The sequence below is a fragment of the Atractosteus spatula genome, chromosome 4, assembly GCF_055471065.1.
Source record: "Atractosteus spatula isolate fAtrSpa1 chromosome 4, fAtrSpa1.hap1, whole genome shotgun sequence".
Taxonomy (NCBI): domain Eukaryota; kingdom Metazoa; phylum Chordata; class Actinopteri; order Semionotiformes; family Lepisosteidae; genus Atractosteus; species Atractosteus spatula.
Genome location: NC_142709.1, coordinates 71,670,754 through 71,678,335, shown reverse-complemented (window position 1 = coordinate 71,678,335; position 7,582 = coordinate 71,670,754).

Here is a 7,582-nt window from a genome sequence, read left to right as displayed (position 1 = left end):
CACTGTATCCAGTACAGGGTCGCGGGGGAGCCGGAGCCTATCCCAGCAAGCAACAGGTACAAGGCAGGGTCCACCAGTCTTCACAGGGCAAGCACAGACACAGCCACTCACACACTCACACACACACACTCGTACTCACACACACACTCACACTCGCACACTCTCACTCACATACTCGTACTCACACACTCACACACTCTCACACACACACTCGTACTCACACACACTTGTACTCACACATTCACACTCACACACACACACACAGACTCTTACTCACATACTCTCACACACACACTCATACTCACACATTCACACTCTCACACACACACAGACTGTTACACACTCTCACACTCACACTCACACTCGCACACTCTCACTCACACACTCACACACTCTCACACACACACTCGTACTCACACACTCACACTCAAACACTCTCACACACATACTTGTACTCACACACTCACACTCACACACTCTCACACACACACTCGTACTCACACATTAATACTCACACACACACACACACACACACACACACACACAATCGTACTCACACCAGGGACAGTTTTCACAGAAGCCAATGCAGCCCACCAGCATGTCTTTGTTGTGTGAATCTGGCCTCAATGACTGATTTCTGAAAGGGCTGATAATAGACAATCACTTGTTTTAGAAATGTTATATTTTGGTTTGAATTGCTTGCAAGGATTGAATACAGTGTTTGAAATGAAGTTTATTTTTTATTTAAAAAACAGCGTGTCTTTGGACAGGGAGAGGATACCGGAGCACCTGGAGGAAACCCATGTGAACACAGGAAGAAATCTCTCGTGCTTTAAATGGCAAACTCAGAACTTAACATAGTGGAAGGAAAAGGGTTTTCATTGTAAAAAAAAAAATACAAAAAAATTCAACAAGGAAGCAAACATCACAAAATGCTTTGAGGGTTGTGGGGAAGTGCAGCTGGCCTGTTAGGAGGGCTGTGCAGTGGTTTGATATTGCTGGGTTTCAGGAGAGTCTGGCGATGAAACAGCCGAGACACTCTGACCTTCATGGCCATCTTGCAATCCCACAGGCTACGGGACTGGACGGACCATCTCCCAGTACGTATTGCTCAGTTCTTCCAGTTCACCACGGACAGACAGGGGCAGAATTCCACCCTGGGAGACCATGGTGTTTCTAGCAGCAAGTACTGCCTCTTCGCAGACGGCCAGGCCTGATCAGTTGATCATATCTGTTGAGCTACTCTGTCACTGGGCAAACACCCCAGTGAACACAGGCTGTGGGCTGCCTGGTTATTCCATCTAGAGATCCTGCGTCAGGCGAGGAATGCAGGTCTCATGTCCACTCCTGTGGGCTTGCCTTGCCCAGCAGCTGCATGAGCGCTCCCTTGCTCAAGCTCAAAAGTTGATACAACAAGTGTGAGCCCCCTTCATGCTCCAGTAGAGCTGTGGCCAGTCCCTTCTGGAAGGAGGCTTATTCTCAGTTATAGAGTTTGCGTGGGATCCCAGAGCTGCTGTACAGTACGATCTCAAACCGCACTCAGCTCGCACTGCTGATTTCTCTTGAGCGCTGAGCTGCCCTGAATGCAGGCGAAGTACTGAGAGCCAGCGTGAGACCTCAGGCGATAAAGAGGGGGCCATGATGACCTAGCTTGGGTTTTCAACATGACTGCTCACCACCTCTTCCGAGTTTCCGAGTAACAGGCCTGTGGAAATGGGGCAGGTTAACTCTCAGAGCAGTGCGGGCAGTCTCTCAGGGGAATGGAATCTCTCAGAGATAAAGACAGAGGGCTCTAATTAAGTGATGTCCTCAGTATGCGTTCTTGGATCTGTTAAGAGGGCAACCAGCAGGTACACGGAACTGAATTATTTATGAGAGCCTAGATGTCTACCACACTGGAATGCAACAGGGTAAGGCTCTTGCCTTAATGCATTCCTGAGATGACCATGTGAGTTTATAGCCAAATAAATACCATGTGTATTTACTTTCTGAAAGATTATAGCTTGCCATATAAAGGGATTTTTGCACTCATCCAGTATGTGGTTGAGATTTTTTTTAGCTTTTCACGGGTTTAGCTCATGACAATGGCTCCACAGTTCCGTGCTCTTAGGAAAATAAGATGATTTCATCAGCCTGATGCAATACCGCAGAAATGTTAAACATGCCAGACTGAGATCTGGTGATGGATTCTGAAGTACCTAGTGGTAGTAACTCACACAGTTCTTTTAAACTTTCAACTTTAGCGCTGCTGTCTCATAGCTCCAGGGTTCCGGGTTTGAGTCCAGTGTTTGATATCCTTCTGTATGGAGTTTGCATGGTCTCTGGCGTTTGCAAGGGTTCTTGAGAAGTGCTTCGGTTTCCTCCTGCCTCCCGGCGTGACACTCTGTGGCTCTGTGATGGATTGCTGTCCTCGGAAGAGAAGAATGCAGCTGTGCGCTCTCGTCTGAGCCTGTAATTGAGGGACGGGCGCTGTGAGTGACATCTCACCTGGAGAGACTGTCAGTGAGGGAGGATGGCCCGCGCCTTCGGAGGCACGGAGAGCTCGAGTGCTGTGAGAAGAACCTGTAGAAAGAGTTTCATGCATTCCTTCAACATTCTTGCGTCCTTCGGATGAGATGTAAAACCGAGGTCCTGACTCTCTGTGGTCATTAAAAATCCCAGGGCGATTCTCAAAAAGAGTAGGGGTGTAACCCCGGCGTCCTGGCCAAATTTCCCCCTGGCCTTTACCAGTCATGGCCTCCTAATGATCCCCATCTCTGAACTGGCTCCATCACTCTGTTCTCCTCCCCACTGAGAGCTGGTGTGTGGGGAGCAGACTGGTGCAATCTGGCAGCCGTCACATCATCCAGGTGGGGCTGCACACTGGTGGTGGTGGAGGGGAGTCCCTATTACCTGTAAAGCGCTTTGAGTGGAGTGTGCAGAAGAGCACTATATAAGTGTAAGCAATTAATCAATTAATTAACATGAAAAGTTATCAATGCAAAACGAGACAAACCGAATTCTCAGGTCAGATCGATTTCTTAATGACGCAGTTCTAAAGGCTGAATCCGGACTCACGTTAATTGGTTTCTTCGTATGTTATTTTTTGTTTTACTGTTACTCTGAGCCTTCTTGGATTATACGGGGGTACTGTCTCAGATCACAACGTAATATAAATCATTGTTTTAAAAAAAATAAGAGGACAGCCACGACAAAAAAAAAAATATCACACAAAAAAGACAAAAATCTTTTCTCTTAGATTTGATCTAGGCCGCAGTAATTCCGTATTCCGCAGCTCCCTGCAATGCTCCAACTCTGCCGCTAGGGGGCTCGCCTTCTGTTGCTCTTCCCATTGCGGTTCAAGGCTCATTTTTTAGAATCAGCGCATTTAGTCACGTAACAGGTAATATACCTGAAGGCGCTTAAAACCACCAAAACAGTTTCACTTGGCAATGCCGAGGGTGACAAACCATGAATCAGAGGAAGTTCTGAAGAATTAAAGGCGAGGATACGTCATTCAGTTTACCTATTATTATTTTTTATCACCTGTTTACTATTGTTTTTTTTCTCATAGATACGAAGCCCTTTTGCTGTTAACGCTGCACTTAAAAGATTATGTGTGAGTGAGAGAGAGACGAAGAGAGACCTTTCTGTGCAAAAACTGCAGAGTCAGAAACAGAAAAGCGAGTGTTTGAAAGATTGTAAATAGAACTGACATTTCTACATTAAGTCACAAAGTGAAGAAGTTCAGCAGATCTATGACTGCCTTGTACACAGTGCTGACACTAAGCCAGCAATGCTAAATCTGGCACTCAATATGTATTTCATCTGTCTGTAGTTACAGCTGTGGTTTGCGTTCATAAAAGCGAGCAACACAAGCCCAGCAAAATGTTTACGAAGCGTCCCTGACATGTACACAAAACGTACAGAAATACAAGCAGGAAATCACACAGCTTCTCTGTGCTATAGTGTGAAATCTAGCAGAAACAGAAAACATCACACCTTAAGTCAACCGTCTAAAGAAGGGTTTGACAGAAGACCAGGTACCCCTGTTTCTCTGGACCAAGCTCTGCTTTACTTATTCTTTAGTTTAGTGCTTAATTTTTGGACATTTAAAAAAAGAAAAAAAAACATGGAAAGAAATCCACTCACTGCCAGAGTATACTTTCCTTTTACTTACTCGACCACCTGCGGCCAGTTTCTGTAAATATCCGGCCATGGTCGGAAAACCACTCATTCCTCTTCAGGGTCAACCTGGAGTCTATTTCCGAAGCAGGGTACAAGGCGCCCTGTACCCTGGATGGGATGTCAGTGCACCACTGTAGAGCACAGTCAAAGGCAGAATTTAGAGAGACCAAGTATCCCACCCGGCATGTCTGGGAGAAAGCCAGAGAGACCATGTAGGCTCCACACGGACAGACCCCAGTGCGGAACCGAGCCCAGGGCCCGAGCAGACTGCCTCGCCACCTTGCTGCCCTTCCCCGAAACACCTCCTCAGAAATTTTCCCTCATGTTTCCCCTCATGTGTTCCTTGAAAGGCTGTTGCGCAAGGCAGCATAACGTGTCCTAGCAATACTGTAGCTCGGGGGAAAAGACTTAACTCTTGAAGGCAGGGCTTCTGTGTCCAGGGCCCTTCAGGACCCTCAGTCTGCGGGCTTGTTGTCCAGCGGCGCTCTTTGTCACGTAGTTCAGTGGTTTCCTAAGGAGGCACGGATTTCAGACGAGTTCTAATGTTCGGCACGGAGGGCTGACTGGCAGGCTGTGGGTTTGAGTCCCTGCTGCTGCAGACACTGCTGCTGTAACCCTAGAATGAGTTGTTTACCCCAGTGGTTCCAGTCCTCCCAGCTGTCTTAGTGAGCACCAGTATGGCTGAGGGGGTCCCTGCGATGGACCCGTGTCCCATCCTGGGGGGGGGGTTGACTTGTGCTCTCTAGTCTGCTTAATGCCCCCCGACACCAGGAGGAGCCCTGGCCTCCAGTGAGGTACTGTGGAAGCACCAGGGAACAATGGAGTCTCTAGCAGCTGAGAGGTGAGCACAAGTCAGTCGCTCCAGTGAATGAAGTAATGAGCTCAATCACTGTTCTGGAGCAGAAACTAGCAGATAAGTGGCAGTTTTATGATACCGAGGATATGGCGTTTTATTACTGTCATTTTAATGGTTAAATTGCAGCTCTTCTTGCTCACTAAACATTAAACGGGGTGGAAGGGCAGAACTGGGTCAGTCTTTTGAGACCTTTTTTATGCTCTTGAGGTGTTTCGTCCCCACCAGTTTGGACTGGTCAGTTATTTATTAATTAGCCTGGCTCTTCATTAACACTGGAGCTGTGCCTCTGGACATGACGCAGGACTCGCGGCTGTACAGGAGGGGCTTCCCCTGCTGGCATCTCCGCCGGCGTGCAGGGCCTGACGAGGGCGGAGGGGCAGCGGTGCCCCCCCTCCACTCGGACTGGGGTACGATGAAGGTGGCGTTCACACGACTGCACACCCCACTGTGCTTTTTCGAAACGCTCCACCTCTCTCCTGCTCGTCAGCCCTGGGGTTTGTCGAACCCGTGCAGAAGCGAAGTGAAGATGGAATAGACCGGCAGTGTCCCTGGAAACAGCCACACCCGAAAGCACAAGGGGTTCACGTTCGTGGCCTGCTCAGCAGAGGCCTGGTTGTCATTCTGTGAATACAGCCGAAGAAGGCTCCACGGCTGAAACGTTGTGTTTTCTTTCTTCTCTTTTCAGCATGGAATCAACCTATTACTTGTTCCTTTGCAGCCTATGCGAATACATAGTATCATCTGCATTGACTGGCTGGTTAAACTGCACTTACTCATGAATACGTCTCAGTATTAATTTGCTTTTAAATGTACTGTACATGTCACATTTAAAAATCATGTAAGTTGTTAAAAAATCAAAATGATTTATTATAGGACTGGGGCTCCTTTCTACATGTATAACCTACAATATCCCAGGAGCCTGACGCTCCTGGATTCCACCCAGAAATGAAGCCCAGCAGAGGAAGTATTCCTTCTTGATTACAAAATTAACAAATACTTTATAGTTTCTTTATCATTCTCCTAGCTCTGGCTGTCATTATCAGCACTGTGTCATTTCCTGCGGGCTGGAAGCGATCTCTTCCTCCTCTGTGTAGAGCTACTTACAAGGCAGTTTGGAGATGATTGTTGTTTTTACAGATGAGTGGAAAAATGGCATTCAGCAAAGAGTCCAGGCAAACTGGTTTGGTGATCTTACACAGACACACACTTTTGCGCGCACACTCACACAAACACACCCACTAGGCAGACACACACACTCACACTGACACCTTGTCTGAATACATTTTTTTTCTTTGAGCAACGCAAAAACATCACCGGATTCTCATACTCCCGCAGTTCATTACTGATTGCACCCCGTACATAACATCTTCACAATCCCTACAAGCATCTCAGTGCCAGCCGAGATTCCCATACGGCTAGCTTGAAAACCTAGAGTACCTGCTGCAGAAAGCACAAAAACTTTCTTATTACTGATCAATGATCAATAAGCCCTCTACGGGCCTTGAAGACAGACATTGCATGAGCACTTTGATTTTCCAAATAGGCTCATGCCAGCTGGTTTTAAAACAGCACGGCTCTGCAGCGTTTCCTGCAAAGGGATCCTGACGTGCTCATGGCTGTAATTCCTACGTGCAGTAACACACCTGCCTCTGGTCCTCCTACTGCAGGCTGCCTCTTCACCCCGCCCCGCGGACACAGTCAGGTTGAACAGGAACCCGGTTGGCTGATGGCGCAGTGCAGCTTTGCAGTAGGCTAAATGGCACAGATGAAATATCATTTAAATGCAGTTTTGAGATCAAAAGAGGAGAGCGATCAGTTTTGCAGCCGTGAGGATCTTCCGGGCAGAATTGACACGCCGAGCCGCCTGAAGGGACTTGATTTTAGGAGAGGGCGCCATGTTGAGGAGTTAGAGGGAGAAACAGAACCAGAACCAGGGGCAACCGGAGGGGGGAGAGGTGGTATAAAATCAGATCACTGTATTGGCCATTTACAATTTCTTATATTAGGAATTTGTCTTTTCACAGACCCCAGCTTGCTCTCCATGAGACACACAGACAGGGAGAGAAGCTGGGGGTCAGAGCGCAGGGTCAGCCATTTATACAGCACCCCTGGAGCAGCTGGGGTTAAGGGCCTTGCTCAGGGGCCCAATGGAGTAGGATTCCTCTGCCAGCCACGGGATACGAACCGGCAACCTCCCAGCCACAGGCGCAGATCCTGAGCCACAGTGCCACCACACCGCCCCACTATTTCGTTGGATTTAAGCAGCCAGGAAGAAATGGGTTTGTTCCAGTGTCTGCCTTACTCCTGGGGCTTTTTTCTGCCTGCCTTTCACAGGTGTCACACACTTTCATGAGGCCTGCCCCACTACACTGTGACAACACACTCAGTTACAGTGGGTATGATAACATGCTCATTTATTATGGGAAGTGTTTATGTTGGCTATGCAATTCGACCCTCATAAACACTTGCTACAGTACAGCATGATGTTATCTTCAGCAGAGCTTTGCATAGCTGAAATTGAGAGCAGGATGCTGGGTAAAGGAATCGGGATAAGAGTGT